The sequence below is a fragment of the Equus caballus genome, chromosome 8 (genome assembly GCF_041296265.1).
Source record: "Equus caballus isolate H_3958 breed thoroughbred chromosome 8, TB-T2T, whole genome shotgun sequence".
Lineage (NCBI taxonomy): Eukaryota > Metazoa > Chordata > Mammalia > Perissodactyla > Equidae > Equus > Equus caballus.
The window spans coordinates 84,229,209-84,246,135 of record NC_091691.1 but is presented as its reverse complement, the minus strand read 5'-3'; the positions used below and the strand labels follow the sequence as shown (position 1 = coordinate 84,246,135).

The 16,927-nt window shown below is 40.1% G+C and overlaps 1 protein-coding gene and 1 long non-coding RNA gene across 6 annotated transcripts in view; one reads left to right on the top strand and one right to left on the bottom strand.

The window, feature by feature from the left end:
• The first annotated feature begins 8,669 nt into the window (after nt 1–8,669).
• Nucleotides 8,670–16,927, top strand: part of ALPK2 (alpha kinase 2) — a 117,546-nt gene continuing 109,288 nt past the window's right edge. For all 3 annotated transcript variants that reach the window (XM_023647881.2, XM_001489132.6, XM_014727820.3), the window contains exon 1: nt 8,670–9,345. The gene's annotated coding sequence lies outside the window, so the exon portion shown is untranslated. The remainder of the gene's footprint in view (nt 9,346–16,927) is intronic.
• The window catches only part of LOC102148549 (uncharacterized), a 47,830-nt gene continuing 40,843 nt past the window's right edge, over nt 9,941–16,927 (bottom strand). For all 3 annotated transcript variants that reach the window (XR_011441555.1, XR_011441554.1, XR_001377403.3), the window contains exon 4: nt 9,941–12,292. This is a non-coding gene — a long non-coding RNA (uncharacterized lncRNA). The remainder of the gene's footprint in view (nt 12,293–16,927) is intronic.

Genomic DNA, 16,927 nt, shown 5'->3' with positions numbered 1-16,927 from the left:
TACCATAATCCAGTTTTAGAGCACTTCCATCATCCCAAAAAGTTTGTTCGTGTCCATTTGTAGCTAATCCCCTCTCCCACCCCTCCAGGAAACTACTGATAGGTTTTCTGTCTCTATAAATTTGCCTTTTAAAGACATTTCAGATAAATGGAATAATTCAATATATAGTCTTTTGCATCTAGCTTTTTTTACTTGGCATAATATTTTTGAGTTTCATTCAAGTTGTAAGATCTATCAGTTGTCCTTTCTTTTTTATTGTTGAACACTATTCAATTGTATGGACAGATGTACCATAATTTGTTTTATCCACTCACTGATTGACGGCCACTTGGATTGTTCCCAGCGTTTGGCATACAAGTTTCTGTTTGGACATGCATTTTCATTTCTCATAGGTAGATTCCTAGGAATGGCATTCCTAGGTCATGTGATAAGGATAGGTTTAATGTTTTAAGAAATTGCCAAACTGTTTTCCAAAGTGGCTGTACCATTTTACATTCCCACCAGCAATGTATGAGAGTGTCAGTTTCTTCACATCCTCATGGACACTTGGTATTGTCTGTCTTTTTTATTCTAGCCATCCACTGGGTGTGTAGTGGTATCTCACTGTGGTTTTAATTTGTATTTCCCTAATGACTAATGATGTTGAGCATCCTTTCATGTGCTTATTAGCCATTCGTATATTTTCTTTGGTGAAATGTCTATTCAAGTCTTTTTGCCCAGTTTTTTTTTAAGATTCTATTTGCCCCTTTTTTTCCTGTTTGTCTTTTTTTTTTTTTTTTTTTTTGGTGAGGAAGATTGTTACTGAGCTAACATCTGTGCTAATCTTCCTCTATTTTTGTATGTGAGATGCCGCCACAGCATGGCTTGATGAGCAGTGTGTAGGTCTGTGCCCAGGATCCAAACCAGCAAACCCCAAGCCACCAGAGTGGAGTGTGCAAACTTAACCACTATGTCACCACGCCAGCTCCTGCCCAGTTTTTAACTGGGTTATTTGTCTTTCAATTGTTGAGTTTTAAGTGGTTTTTAAAAATATATATATATCTTCTGGATACAAGTCCCTTATGAGATATATGATTTGCAAATATTTTCTCCCAGTCTGTGGTGTGTAATGTGATGTCTTTTGAAGTAATAGAATTTTTAATTTTGATGAAAGTCAATTTCCTAATTTTTGCTTTTATGGATCATGCTTTTGGTGTCATATATAGGAACTCTTTATCTAACCCAAAGTCACGATTTTCTCCTATGTCTCCCTCTAGAAGTTTATAATTGTAGCACTTACATTTAGGTCTGTGATTCATGTGGAGTATGGTATGAGGTAAATTTCAAAGTTCAGATTTTTTGCGTATAGATATCCAATTGTCCCAGTACCACTTATTGAAAAGACAATAGTTTCCTTTATTGAGTTATCTTGGTACCTTTGTCAAAAATCAATTAATGTAAACGTAAGGGTTTATTTCTGGACTCTCAATTCTGATACATCTATATAGACTACCCATCTGTATGATAGTGTGCCAATATTGCACTGTCTTGATTACTATGGTTTTTTGGTAAGTTTTAAAATTGGGTAGTGAAAGTCCTCCAACTTCGTTGTTCTTTTTCAAAATTGTTTTGGCTATTCTAATTCCATTGCATTTCCATATAAATTGTAGGATCCATATAAATGTAATATAAATATAAAATGTATTTAAATATTTTCTAAATATAAAATCCATAAAGTATATATAAATATAAGTATATAAATAAATATACATATATTTGTATATAATTTATAAATATAAAATACATAAAATATATATCCATAAAATCCATATAAATATAAAATCAACAAAAACCCACGTAAATTCCATATAAATTTTTGATAGGGCTTGTGTTGAATATATAGATAAATATGGGGAGAATTGCAACCTTGATAATACTGAATCTTCCAATCCATAAACATGCAATGTCTCTCCATTTATTCAATCTTCTTTTATTTTTGTTTCAGTGTGTTATAGTTTTCAGTATAGAAGTCTTCTTTTACATTTATTTCTAAGTATTTTATTTTTACTGATACTACTGTGAATGGAATTGTTTTCTTAATTTCACTTTTGAATTGTTGTTAGTATATAGAAATACAATTGATTCTTGTATATTAATTTATATTTTGTGACTTTGCTAACCTTGTTTATTCATTGTAGTGGTTTGTCTGTTTAATCCTTGGGATTGACTACATACAGGATCTTGTCACCTGTAAATGAAGTCTTACTCCCTCCTTTCCAATCTGAGGCTTTAATTTGAATGTTTTTTCTTTATTGCCCTGCCTAGAACCTCCTGTACACTGTTGAATAGATGCAGCAAGAATCACGTCCTTGCTATTTCCCCGATGTTGGGGAAATAGTAATCCATCTTTCACTGTTAAGTAGAATATTCACTGTGGGTTTTTTGTTTTGTTTTGTAGATGTCCTTTAACAGGTTGAGGAAATTCCCTTCTACTTCTAGTTTGTGAGAGTTTTTATCATGAATGGATGTTACATTTTGTCAAATGTTTTTTCTGCCTCTACTGAGATGCTCATGTGGTTTTGTCTTTTATTCTATTAACGGTGTATTACGTTGATTGGCTTTCAGATGTTAAACCATCCTTGCATTAGTAGGGTAAATCCCAGTCAGTCGTGGTGTATAATCCTTTTCATATGTTGCTCATTTCAGTTTGGTAACATATTGTTAAAGGTTTTTGCATTTATGTTTTTGAAAGATGTTGGTCTTTGGTTTTATTTTCTTGTGATGTCTTTGGCTTTGGTAGAAGGGTAACACTGGGGGCACTCAGAGAGTTTCTATTGACTGCTTTTTTTCCTGTGTAAGAGTACATTGTCCTGGTTTTTTTGTATGTTTCATAATTTCTTGTTGAAAACTTGAAAATTTTTTTTTAAGATTGGCACCAGAGCTAACAACTGTTGCCAATCTTTTTTTTATTCTTCTCCCCAAAGTCCCCCAGGACATAGTTGTATGTTCTAGTTGTGAGTGCCTCTATTGTGCCGGGTGGGACACCCCCTCATCATGGCCGGATGAGTGGTACCACGTCTGCACCCAGGATCCAAACCTGCAAAACCCTGGGCCATTGAAACAGAGCACACGAAGTGAATTATGTGGCCACAGGGCCGGCCTCAGAAATTGTAGATAATATATTGTGGTAACTCTGAATTGCAAACGTCCCCCCAACACCCAAGGCTGTTGTTGCTGTTTGGTGTCTTTGTTAGTTTAGTAACTTGCCTGAGATAAATCTGTGAAATGTGTCTCCCCCAAAGTATGTGGACACAGATATTTCTGTTCGGTTTTCTTCAAATTTTTTTAAAGCTTGGCCTCCTGAGGGTCACCCCTGTGTCTGCACAGCTTAGTGGTCAGCTAATCCTTGGACAGAAGTTGTGCTCAAACACCCTGAGCCAGTTAAACTTTCACCTTCTGCCGATGGATCTGTGTGTGGGTAGGGGAGTGCATTCAAGTTTCAGCCACGTTCGATCTGCCCTCATGTTTAAGCTAGTAGAGCTGTTGGCCTTCACTCATCTGCTGCCAAGAGTTACTTCCATTGATAACGCTGCCGGGCATAGGTGTTGTGCACTGCCCCAAATCCAGTGAGCCCCCTTCGACCGTGGCAGTGAAGCTAGTGCTCACAGCCTGCCCTGGCAGACCCTCTGTGACACTGGAGCAGGGCGGAGGAAATGGGAGCAGCTCCAGGCAAGAATGCCATAGAGACTCATTGTTAGTGCCCAAAGTTGAGACTTTTTCAATCATAAATGCTTCTCAAATTGTTGCATGCCTTTGGTTGATTTCTAGAGCGCTAAAATGGCTGTTTGTCTGTGCTGTCCATCTTTATAGTTGCTTTTGGGGGGAGAAGACTTTCCAGCCTCCTCATTCAGTCACAGCTAAAAGTCTTAACTCCCATTTTATTCTCTTTTTAATGGGGGAAAGAACGTAGAGTGTCCAATCAAAATCCTAACTATTATATGACTCTCTTCGTTGCAAAGGGTGGAAGCCTCTAAAGCAGCCAGGAAGCTGAGAGCCTTAGCTATCTGGGTTAAGGAAAAAGACACACACTGCTCTAGTATTTTAGCACAGACCAAGTAACATGAAAAAGAGGGAGCAGGGCTGGATTTGAACCCGACTTTACTCTCTACTCTGCCTGGAAGCAGTATGGGATAGTGGGTAAGCACCTGGAGGGATGGGGGCTTTATAAGCAAAGGAAGGAAACAAAGAAAAAGATAGTTTTCTTTTTCATTGTGGTTAAAAAAAATAACAAAAATTTGCCTGGTTAACCATTTTTAAGTGTGCAGTTCAGTAGCGTTAAGTATATTCACATTGTCGTGAAACAGATCTCCAGGACTTTTTCATCTTGCAAAACTGAAACTCTGTAGCCATTAAACAACAGCCCCCCTTCCCCCTCAGATAGTTTTTATTAAGTAAAAATTCATAACTTCTATATATCAAAACTTCACAAATAAAAGGGCAAGCCACAAAGTAGAAGACAGAGCCCCTCTACAGCAAATTCTACATGAAGTGCTTTTGTATGTGCCAAAGGAAAACGCTGGAATAGCAAAGTTGACTCAAAAAGTTGAAAAGATAATTCATAAAAGAAAAAAGGCCAATGAACCTAAAAAATAATATTTAACCTCATTAGTAGTCAAACAAATGTATATTAAAATACTAGTTTTGCTTCTCAGATTGGCAAAAAGATTTTCAACGACAGTGCTCAGTGCCAAGAGTTACTCTCTCAGGGTGACCGGCAGGCTCGTACCTGCTGGTAGAAACATAATGCAGTACAGCTGCTGGAGTTTTATTCGACACTATGTTTCAAAATCTTAAAATAGTCCTAACTTTTGACCTAGTAATGTCACTTTTAACATCCTGTCCTCAGGCAAGAGCAATGTGCCCAAAGATTTCTTTACGAGAATGTATATCACATCATTATTTATAAAAGCAAAAATGTATAAGCAATCCAGATATCTGACTGTAGAACACTGGCTACATAAAGTATAATGCATGCAAATGACAGAATTCCTGAAGAATTTTTAATGAGAGGCTCAAGCTAAGTGGAAAAAAACAAAAGAGCAGAAAAGAAAACTGTACGTATAAGCATGCATAAAGGGAAAAAAAAGGAATAGAAGGGAATACACCAAAATGGTGGCTATCTCTGGGTGGCAGAAGATTTGAAATTTTCAAAATCAGAATATTAAACATTTTCAGTAGCGATTATGAGTTTTCAGTAACAAGTATGTATTGCCCTTATAATCAGAAGAAAATTGTATAAAAGGGAAACTTTTAAAAAATACTTAGTATACATAACATATGGAAATATTTTTTAAAATTTAAATTTCCATACACTGTTCAACTAATTAATCTGACTTAGTATTTGTGAAATTGGACGTAGGGCTCAATATATAAATTTGTGAAAATTGGAATTTTGCTCCTGTTCTGAGAGTTGTAATACTTTTTTGTGGCTGTTTTTAAAATGCAACTGAAACACTGGAATAAATTGTGTAAGAATTTTATCTTGGAAGGTTGGATTTTTCTCTTCAGGTAGTTAGACTCTTACATTTAGTTAAATTGAATTTTAACCTGGTTTTGATACTTGTGGTTTTAGGAACCTGAACTTACTACTTCAGGAAGTATTACTGAATAGATTAATATAAGTATTACTATGACAGATTAACTATTTCTGTCAGGTGTTCTGTGAACCTAACTACCATTTATATATATGTGTGTATACATATCTTTTTTTTGCTGAGGAAGATTAGCCCTGAGCTAACATCTGTCAGTCTTCCTTTATTTTGTATGTGGGTCGCCGCCACAGCATGGCCACCAACGAGTGGTGTAGATCCATGCCTGGAACCGAACTTAGGCCACCAAAGTGGAGCATGCTGAACTTAACCACTAGGACATGGGGCCAGCCCCTACCATTTATAATTTTGATACACTGGCAGAAAATAAAATCCCAAATTCCAAACAACATTCATATGTTTGGAAAAGTCCCTGTCAGATACATGAATTCTGATAACATTGCTTTTTGTTGTTGTTGTTGAGGAAGATTGGCCCTGAGCTAACATCTATTGCCAATCTTCCTACTTTTGCTTGAGGAAGATTGTCCCTGAGCTAATGTCTGTGCCAGTCTTCCTCTATTTTTATGTGGGACGCTGCCATAGCATGGCTTAATGAGCAGTCTGTAGGTCTACGCCTGGGATACAAACCCACGAACCCCAGGCCACCAAAGCAGAGCATGCGAACTTAACCACTACGCCACAGGGCTGGCCCCCAACATTGCATTTTTAATTATTATTTTGCAAATATTTTTAATCTTCATAGTCTCACGAAGAATTTTATAAAAATCTGTTACCTAGGATGAAAACACTATGAGAGAATGGAGTCTTATTTACATCAATATTTCTTTCAACACTGTACTTGAGGGATAAAAATGCCTGCTGAGTCGCCCAACCTGAGTGACTGGCAGCCATTTAAAATACAGAGAACTGAATGAAGGTTGCAAAGGCCTGATTCAGGTCACGTCCACTGAGCAAGTTCCCACAGATAGTGCAGAAACTTTGAGAACCTGTGGACCCTGGATAGGGATGAATTGTGGAGAGGGGGAGAGTGAGTTGATGCTCTCAGTGGTCGGGGGACCCTCTCCAAATGCTAGCTGCTTCCTGCAGCAGGAGTGACCCGCTCAGTTCCAGCTTGGCCCAAGGACCCTGGCAGAAAACCTGATCTGACCTGACATGTGATTGGTACCAAGCCTCAGCCAAGAATGTGCTTGCTGGGAAGGGCATCCATCACTTGTACCATTAGACACAAACGTTTGAGGGCCTTCTGTGCCAAGAGGAATAAAAGAAGCAGATAAACCCCTCACGTAGCAGTCCACCCCCAAGTTATGGGAGTGAAGAGCAGCTTAAGAACCATGAATTTGCTTTAAATATTCAGATGAGTTGGGAACTGACCACATCCCAGTCCTCTCTGAGCCTAGAGTGGCGGGTGAATCAGTCAGCACCCATTCATTCCAGAAGCCAAGAAAATAGCAAAACCCAAAAGGCCTTTCAGAGAAGGAGTTAAAAAACGCGTGATGCAAACATATATTTCCAACTCTGCTTCTTAGATGGAAAAATCTCTTCACAAATGAAGTGGGTTTTTTTCCCCTTCTCTTATAGCCTCAGAAAAAGAGATTTTTTTAAACACATTTTCTTAAATCCATACTAACTTGAAATGATGCTAAACATTTTCAAGTCTTCACTCTTAATCACAAAATCATGTATTTTTTGGTGCTATAAGAGGAGCACAAACACATACCCATCTGTGTCTCCTTAACATCTCTCCTTCTATCGTCTCCTTTGAACAATCACAGAAAATTCAGAATCGTGTCCTGGCATAATTGAATTGAATCCCCGGGGTCTCTGTTTCTGATTTTCTTCCATTCCTGCTCCACTAAACCTACAATTAAAACAGAAGTTCTGTGTCTGCAGGCTAATGAGACAAATAATAAAACACACACAGGCAAATCCATATGTTTGGTTTTTTTAATCCTCTGCTCCTTAACTTTATTTTGCTAGGAGATGAATGCCAGGAGTTGAGGGAATTTATCTTTCAACTTGTTTGCGAGGAACAAAATTCAGTTTCATAATGAGCATCAACCGTTCCATGTAAGAACTCCCCGGCAGCCCTTCTTTCATGACCACATCACGTTTATCTACTGCATTGGGATGTGGGTTCCCTTTTGGCTTTATCCTATCCTGCTGCTGTGTGATAACATTTGTTTATTTTTTATCACCACACCTTCCTCTTCACGCTCAACCTAAAGTTATCTCCTTTGATCTGGAAAGATCCTCCGTGAAGAGGATCCAGCTTTAAACAAAACCAGCTGATGCCCACAGTAACCAAGGTTTGGTAATTTCTGCATTCTGTTGCATTTCATAGCCGTGTTCCCAAAGAGACAGTCATTATTTTAGAGTCTCTCAGCTTTCAATATCTTTCGTCTCATATGAAGATACAACTGAAAATCAGAACACACCAGCCACACACTTCTTGATATTTAATACATTTAGATCATTTTTCATCTGGTGAAAAATTTCATTCCATCAAGGTATGGTGATGTACATACTGTGCTGTGTAAAAGCAGTTTGCTTTTGAGGATTATAGTCCTACTACAGATTGAATATTTACAGTTATGTCGCTTTCAAAGTCACCCAGTCAGAGTTGCTAATTTTAGCCAGCTCCGTGAGTCTCATAAGAGGTTTCTTTCTAAGCTGTCGGTTTCCAGCTGTGGCACATTAAAATACTTTTCTAGAGAGGCAGCATAGTCACAGAATGATACTTCTGGATTTTCTGTGTTCTTTCTTGGATTTGGACAAAATTAAATAAAAGAAATGCCCACGTTACAAAACCTACTTTGCCAACAGGAACAATTCTCGGCAATTTGAAGGAACAGGGCCCATGGTATTTCTTCTATGAATTTCTTCTGGTCTTCCTCTATTCTCTTTTTACGGCTGTAGCCAAAATAGGAAGAGAGAGAGAGACAGTGTGTGTACGTGCGTGTTGGGGTTGGGGGAGAGAAAGAGAGAGGTGGGGGGGCACCTCTGGGGGAAGTGGAGAGAGGAGGGTGGGTCCTGCCTTGCTGTGGCTTCTGCTTTTCTCAGAGAACTTCAGAGAATGACTGTAATACCAGTTCTAAACGAACAACATATGACTCTTATTTTCATCTCCCCTCCACCCCTCCACGGGTTTCCTATGTGTACTTCAAATGCCTGATACCCTTGGTATGACAACTGCTCGTGTTACTCTGGCCTCAATCACTTTATCAGGCAGCAAGATTTTTTTTGCTTTTCCAAGAGGCGAGCAACTAAACCTGAGGTCCTGCAGGGGCTTTGCAAAATGCTGCTCAGTCTCTTGAGCCATCAGTGACAGCTCGTCTGGGTTTCATCAGCTCACTGGGGCTGCATTTTACCAGGCGCCTTTGCCAAGGCCTCCCCGGCAGCGTCAACAAGTATTGCACCTACTGCAGAAAGCCCTCAAGTTTCATCACGGTGATGCTAAAAAATATTCTCCAGGCTTCAGCAATGACCTAGTTCATTCAAGGGCAGGGGAAAAAAAAATGCTCTTCTTCCAGGACTCCCCTGAGCACGGAATTTTCCCTCTTAGGAAGATAGGAGCTTTTCTGGAAACAGACCCAACTGTGCTTTGACCCGTTCGTGGAAAAGACCCTGAACCCTGTAACTCCTCTGAATCCCCAGTCCCAGGAACAGGGACACCCAATCAATGCCTCACACACAGCCTGGGGAGCCCACAGCCGAGCCAGCCCTCCTATCACGTCTCTTGGACAAAAAGTATTGAAAAGTAAGTATCTAGACTTTGGTTTTTATATAAGGAATGGCTGTGCTTTAAATATGTAGTTGTTTACATTTTCTATGGTAGGGAACAAAGCAGATTCTTTCCTTATGAAATAGAACAAGGTAAAACAAGGAGGGGCTATACAGCATATTTGGGTATGTAGGGTTTTAAAGTGGCCAAATTCTCATGTTTAATTTAGGTCCACTCTGACCCTTTTTGGAAATTTTTTTTTTAATGTCTGTTTATTTTGGCTTGACAATAATTTAAAAAGATTTCTTCCACATCATGGCTATTTCAACAATTAGGAAATAAAAATATGTAGGATGATTCAAAGGAGTAATTTGTAAAGACTTTGCAAAGTAACATGAAAAACTGAGTTACCTGTCCAGAGAATTCAGGCACTGGACACTTTTGCCTGAAATATTTGAGTATTTTAATCAAAAGTTATTCCTTTTACTTGGATTATCTGGATGATTGAAAACCCCCGCTTTCTGAATGGACACAGCAGTATCTTGTCTGACAAGAGGAATGCAAGTTGCTGAAAAGCTATCGGGCATTTGCAAATGGCTGATGCAAGCATTTGTTGGGTCGTTAAAATAGATTTTCTTTCCTTTTCCTTTTTTTTAGTGTGGTAAGAACACTTAACATGAGATCTACCCTTTTAATAAATTTGTAAGTGTGCAATAGAGTATTATTAACTGTAGGCATGACGTTGTACTTGAGTTGTTAAATAGATTTTTTAAAAATTTAAGGCAAAAAGTCAACCCCCAAAATCCATCGATCAAATGGCACCACTGTCACGTTACGTTTTGGTGAACACATCCAAACTTCAAACCACTGATTATGGGTGTCAGTTACAGACATCTAGCAATCATTTAAAAATAGATAAAAGCAAGAACAGCATTTAGAGCTGCTTCTGCTCTAATTATTTCCCTTCTACAGCATTTTCCTTAAGTAAAGGTAGCCTTCAGTTTTGAAGATTAAATAACCAGGAATGTAAGAGACGTTTTATAACAGCATACCAGCTAAGGATAAATTGAACAAGTGTCTTTGCTGTGAGGCTTCCGAACTGAAACCCAGGATGTTTTGAGCTACCTTCTGCATGGATAAACCGACGAGTCTTGTATTGAAATGCACCGATGGTCAATACACACATTCAGATCTTGGAAATCTGGATTTAAAACAAACTAAATGTATTTTAGCTCCCAAATTACATGGCCCTGTAAAGTTTCTGCAAAAAATTCATTCACAATTTGGGGAACATTTTTAGGCAGGGTGGAATTCCTATTTTCTTCACCTGCAAAGAACCCCCCCCACCATTAATTAGTTTTTAACAGCCCCATGCACACTACACGCAGATATCAGCCTATGCAAGGAGTGTGCGGTGGAGCATTGTCTGGGTGGAGGTGGGGGAAGCAGCGTGGGGCTGAGGAAGAAAGCCCAGACCCTGGAGTCAGATTTGGAGACAGTTTTCCAGCCTGTCTGAACTCCAGTGTTCTCATCTGTAAAATGAAGATAACAACATCCACTTTGACAAGATCAGTGGGGGGTTAGATGAGTGAATATGCCTGAGGTACCATAGTTTCTTCACAAAGGCTGGTTCTTCCCATTGATTCATGAAAAAGCTGCTCTCTCTTTTTTTGCTAAAACTTTGGAATGTCTTCATAATATACACCATTAAAGTAATAGACATTACTTTCATGTCGATTAAAGTAATACCCATTTTTGACATCAGTGCAATAATTAAACAAAAATAACATAGAAAATTAGATTCTTTTGAAGAAAATTTTGTACTTAAAAACAATGTGTTTGACAGCAAAGTGAAAAAGGATTATATTTTAGAATGCCTCTACAATAAATAAGAAAAATATTTTTGTCTGAAAATGATTGATGGTGTATTTATTATCTAAAAAGAGAGAGAGAGAGATTTCTCAACGTCACCTGGTAATGCTTTTTAGCGCATATCAGTCTCATATTTAAATAGGAGTTTTCATGAGTCCATAGGAATGGAAGGCAAAGGTAAATCTATGCATAGAAGATGACGTCTGTGATTACTATGAAAGTAAGGCAGGAGCCCAGCCCTTCCTCAGAGATTATAGTTGAGCCGTGCATCTGGGTCCCTTTTTGCGTAGACACAGGCATGGTAGAGTGAGGGGGTAGGAGCAGGGTGAGAATGCTCTGAAATGGACTAGCCTTTGGGGGACGGGAGCTTTGTGGGCCATCTCAGGAGCCATGGCTGGAATCTCAAGGTCAGTGATGACGGTTCAGAACAGAGTGCTCCCTTGTCCTGGGGTGAGGGGGAGTCAGGCATGGAGGGATGGAGCAGGCAGGAATCATAAGCAGGGTTCACGGGACAGCTCTGAAGAATTTTATCAGTGTCTTTATTGCCCTGTTGTCTTTACTGAGATGCCCCACAGATTTTGCCCAGGCACATCAGAACATCTTGATAAATTCTTTGCTTGAGTTACTGACAGGTTCTCAAGGAACCCTGTTATTCTGGGCTTAATTCTGCCAAAAAGGAAATCTGGAAATTCAGAAATGTAAAGAAACTTGGGAGAAAATGATCATGTCATCTTAGGTTTGGTAAAAATGAAAGAATAAACACCCGAGCCACAAGAGGGAAAAGAACATGTGAAAATGTTTAGAGCCCTCATTGAGGTTTCTGCCAACGCACACCCACCCAGCACAGACCAAACTGACCAGGAGAATTTGGACATCGAGTTGAAGAGATGGACCCAGGTTGCGGAGACGTCAGTTCTGGATAGTTTACTTCTGAATACATAGCGCCCTACCCCTCCCAGGGCCACCTCCTCCATGGCTTCTGCCGGTACATCTGGGGCCGCACAGCTCAGCTTGATCTTCACTTGGTCTTCAGTCCTGTTCTTAGATAACCAGGCTCATTCACTCCTCAGTCAGTAGTTTAAGACGTTCCTCTAGTCCAGTAGTTCTCAAACTTTAAAGTGCAACAGAATTTAGAAAGCTTGTTAAAACACAGCTTGCTCAGTCCCACCCCCAGAGTTTCTGATTTTGAATGTCCCAAGAATTTGCACTTCTGACAAGTTCCCAGGATGCTGGTGGTGTGGTCCAGGGACCACACTCTGAGAAACACTGCTTTAGCCATTTCTTTGACCTGTAATTCCTGAAGAAAACCTATTTGCACGTGTTCTTTTCAATTACTAAAATTGCCTACTTCTCAGGGATGCAGAAGGCACAACCACAAGATGCTAGAGCTGAGGAGAGCACAAAAGATAAACCCATCAGGTGTCCTTCGGGCAAACAGCTTGCAGTGGAGGGTGGGGGACTGGGTGTGGGGAGAAGACACTGAGGCAGTGGTCCATCATTTGGGAGGGGGCATTTTTTCCAGCTGAGGCTCTCAGGGGAGGTTTCAAGGACAAGCTAGCACTTGAGCTAGGGTTTGAAAACTGGTGGCATTTGAATATATAAAGATGGAAGGTGGTCCATCTGTGTAAAGGAAACAACAACAAAACATGGAAGGCAGAAAGAGCTACGATGAGAATAGAAATCAGAAATTCGTTTGGTTAGGCTACGTTTTCTACAGTTGTCCCCGGAACTTTCTAGGAGAAACATTCTTTGATTAAGCCATCTAATCGTAAATCCTTTACTTCTGTCTATAGCTTGGTGAAGGCATATCCGACATAGAGATCTGGAATAGAGGCCCTCTGGTAGGAATTTCAGGCACCATGGGCCAGGGAGGGGAAGGTATGGATGATTCAGTATGCTTTCTAGATGTAACAATCAACTCAAACTGGCTTAAACAATAGCGGACATTTATTGCTCACAGAACTGAGAAGTCCAGGCGTTTGGTCAGGTTCTCTGCATTCCTGGAGGCTGTGTTTCTCTGTGCTTTAGTTTCCACCTCACAGCCTCACTAGTTTTCTCTCAGTCTCATATGGCTATCAGCCACCCCTTGAGTCCACAGGCTTTCTTTTTCCCGTTTAGAGGACAGAGTAAAAGACCAAAGCTTTGCCCTGATTGGATCACTGCTCAGCTACTTTCTTGAGAGAGGCATGTGCTGATTGGCTTATACCTTGGTTAATGAACCAATCACCAGGCAAGAGTACTTGATCACTCTACACCAATCAGAGTCCACTGTCCCCAGGCTCGAGTGATGGGAGTGGCGTGGAACGGAGTTAGGAGGACCATTGAAAGGGCTGCTTTAGGAGCTTTTGGATATTTTGGAGAAAGGCCGCTAAAGTCATGCTATCTTTTCCCTTAGTCATAAGGTGAGCATGGGCAGTGTTCATACTTTAAAGATGTAGGGTGGGCCAAGTTAGAATATTCTCCCACAGAATGGTCCTGCCTTTGAATGGAATGGACGCTTGGATACAGAACTATTCCACTCCTACCCCGGCGCTTTTCGCTCGGTGTGGTGCGCCTTCTCTCTCAGGCACACTTCACCAAAAAAAAGATTAGATACAGAAAGATTAAAAAAATTCTTCAGAAAACAAGGCAAGAGGAGGCAAAAATAAAGTTTTCTCCTAAGACCTTCAGACTGGCTGGGTTGAAGGATGATGGTGGAAGGTGGCGGAGGTAAGACTGACATTCTCCACAGCACCCTGTCCCTGGTCCTCAACTAGCTGACTTATTTGAGCCGGTTTACTTACTGAGAGGTGATTGGTTCCTCGTAGTAACTCCAGGCTCAGTTCATTACACCAGGGGAGGTCTTATTCTTGCCCACTACAGGGCTGGGAGTGGGACGGAAGAGAACCTGACATTTCCCAGGTACTCCACTATACTGATTGATGCCTGAAATTCCACAGGGTGTCGCCTCTTGGTCCCATTTAAAATAAACAGTCTCCAGTAAAGTATAACTCGGAGTTGCTCTGGGGTTTTTTGTTACAGGAAAAGCCAGCATGAGGACACAGGGAGCCAGGGACAATGTGGAGGAGAAGAAGAGGAACCAGAGGGAGGGTTTCTTCACTACACAGTGATGACCCTGATGACACATGCCTAGCTTGAACGCAACCATCAGCCCACCACATTCAACCTCAAATCAAAGTCATTTTAACCAGTTAATTCACGAAAGTTGGTCTCATTAACAACACTGTCATGCTCTGCATGTTTATAGCATTATGGTCTTTCCTCTCTTCCCTGTCTTTACCCTGAGAGAGGACAAGGACAAGATAGGCAGAGGAATGTATCCTTTCAACATAGTAAATTGAAAATCAGAATCAAGAATCCTGAACTCTACCACTAACAAGCTGTGTGACCTTGGAAAACTCTTTTTTTTTTTTTGAGGAAGATTAGCCGTGGGCTAACATCTGCTGCCAGTCCTCCTCTTTTTTGCTGAGGAAGACTGGCCCTGAGCTAACATCCATGCCCATCTTCCTCTACTTTATATGTGGGACACCTACCACACCAGCATGGCTTGCCAAGCCGTGCCATGTCCATACCCGGAATCTGAACTGGCAAACCCTGGGCCCCCGATGCAGAACATGTGCACTTAACTGCTGCGCCAGTGGGCTGGCCCCATGGAAAACTCTTTTAACCTGCCTATGTTTCAGGAGCATTTTTCAATTGTAAAATCAGAGAAGGTACTAAACTCTCTCAAGGGTTTATTTAACCTTGAGCTATTTTTTACCCTCCCTTAAAGAACTGGACACTGCCACAGATTTTAAATAGCAGAGGAGAGGAGTACCAGTAGGAAGACCCTATTCCACCTAAAAAAAAAAAAAAATTCAAAACAAATCCAGAGAGAGAGAGCAGCAGCTACTGCTCAGCATTCACCATATCCATGTGTCTGGGACTTGGAATTGCTCAATATTAATATTTTAAAATTATGGGGCTGGCCTGGTGGTGTAGTGGTTATGTTCGATATGCTCCACTTCAGTGGCCTAAGGTTTGTGGGTTTAGGTCCTGGGCATGGAGCTACACCACTCATCATGCCATGCTGTGCTGGTGCCCCACATACCAAATAGAGGAAGACTGGCACAGGTGTTAGCTCGGGGACAATCTTATTAAATTGTATTTGTTTATTAGGTAACATTTATAAATTAAAAATATCCAAAAAGATGTGCAGAGACAATCACTATCTCAACCACGTCCACTCCTTTCCCAGGACACTCGGGCCTCCTCCCCAGGGGCAGCCAGGTTACCAGTTCCTTGTGTATTTCTAGAATCATTATGTGTATAAATAAACATATTCGAATATTTTTCATTTTTTGCTTATATAAGTGATAGTAGACTATATATTCTTCTATACTTTATTTCACTTAATAATATGTCTTGGAGATTATTCCATATCAGTGCATACAGAACTGCCTTATTCTTTTTTAATGCCCATTGCTGTTAAAAATAAAAAATCCCATTGTATAGATACACTGTAACCAGATGCCTATTGATGGACGTTGAGGTCACCTCCAGTCTTCTGCAATCGCAAGCAATGCGGCAAGGAATCTTGTAGGTGCTTATTAAAAGTTTGTCTCCTGGCCTCTGTTTTAAAAATTAACTTTATTGAGGCATATTTTGCATATCGTGTAATGCACCCTTTCTAAGTGTTCGATTCAATGATGTTTTTAGTTAAATTTATCAAGTTGCACAACCATTGCCATAGATCAGTTTTAGAACATTTTCATGACCCCAAAAAGATCCCTCATGCACATTTATTGTTAACTTGTGTTCTCCCCACTGCCTCCACCTCCATCAACCACTAATCTACTTTTGGTCTCTAAAGCTTCTTTTGAACATTTCATATAAGTGGAGTCATGCACTATGTGGTCTCTCGTGTCTAGCTTCTGTGACTGAACGTAAGGATAATGTTTCTGAGGTTCATCCATGTTGTGCCGTGTATCCTAGTTTGCTTCTTTTGATTGCTCTGTAGTGTTCCACTGTATGACTGTACCACATTTTGTCTATCTAGTCAATAGTTGGACATTTAGGTTGTTTCCAATGGACATTTAGGTTATTTCCAATTTTGGGTTATTATGAATAATCTTGCTAAGAACATTTGTGTGCAAGTCTGTGTATGGATATATGTTTTCATTTCTCTTGGGTAGATACCTCAGAATGGAATTTCTGGGTCTTTTGGTACATTTTTCTTTAACTTATTAAGAAACTGCCAAACTGTTTTCCAGAGTGTCTGTACCATTTTGCATTCCCACCAACCACGTAGGAGGGTTGTTTTTTTCCATATCCTCGCCCACATTTCGCCATCTATTTTATTATAGCCATCCTAGCAGGTGTGAAATGCTATCTCATTGTGGTTTTAATTTGTATTTCCATAATGACTAATGATGCTGAGCATCTTTTTATGGGCTTATTTTCTGGCCTCTGTTTCTCATATATAACCCTAAAGTCGTATCCAAGAAAGAGCACAATGCTTGAGCTTCAGCAAACCTGGACTCGTACCTCAGCCCTGCCACTTGCGGGCAGTGAAGAATTAGGTCTGTTATATCGACTCTTTCAAGTTACCTTAAACTTACAAGTCATTGTCTGTGAAACGGGAATGAACACTTACCTAGTAGTTCACTGTGAGGATTAAATGCAATAATGTCTATGAAGTGCCCAGCCTGGGGGCTGACATGGAGAAGGCACCCAAAACATATTAGTTGTCTCCCTCCACCTCCCA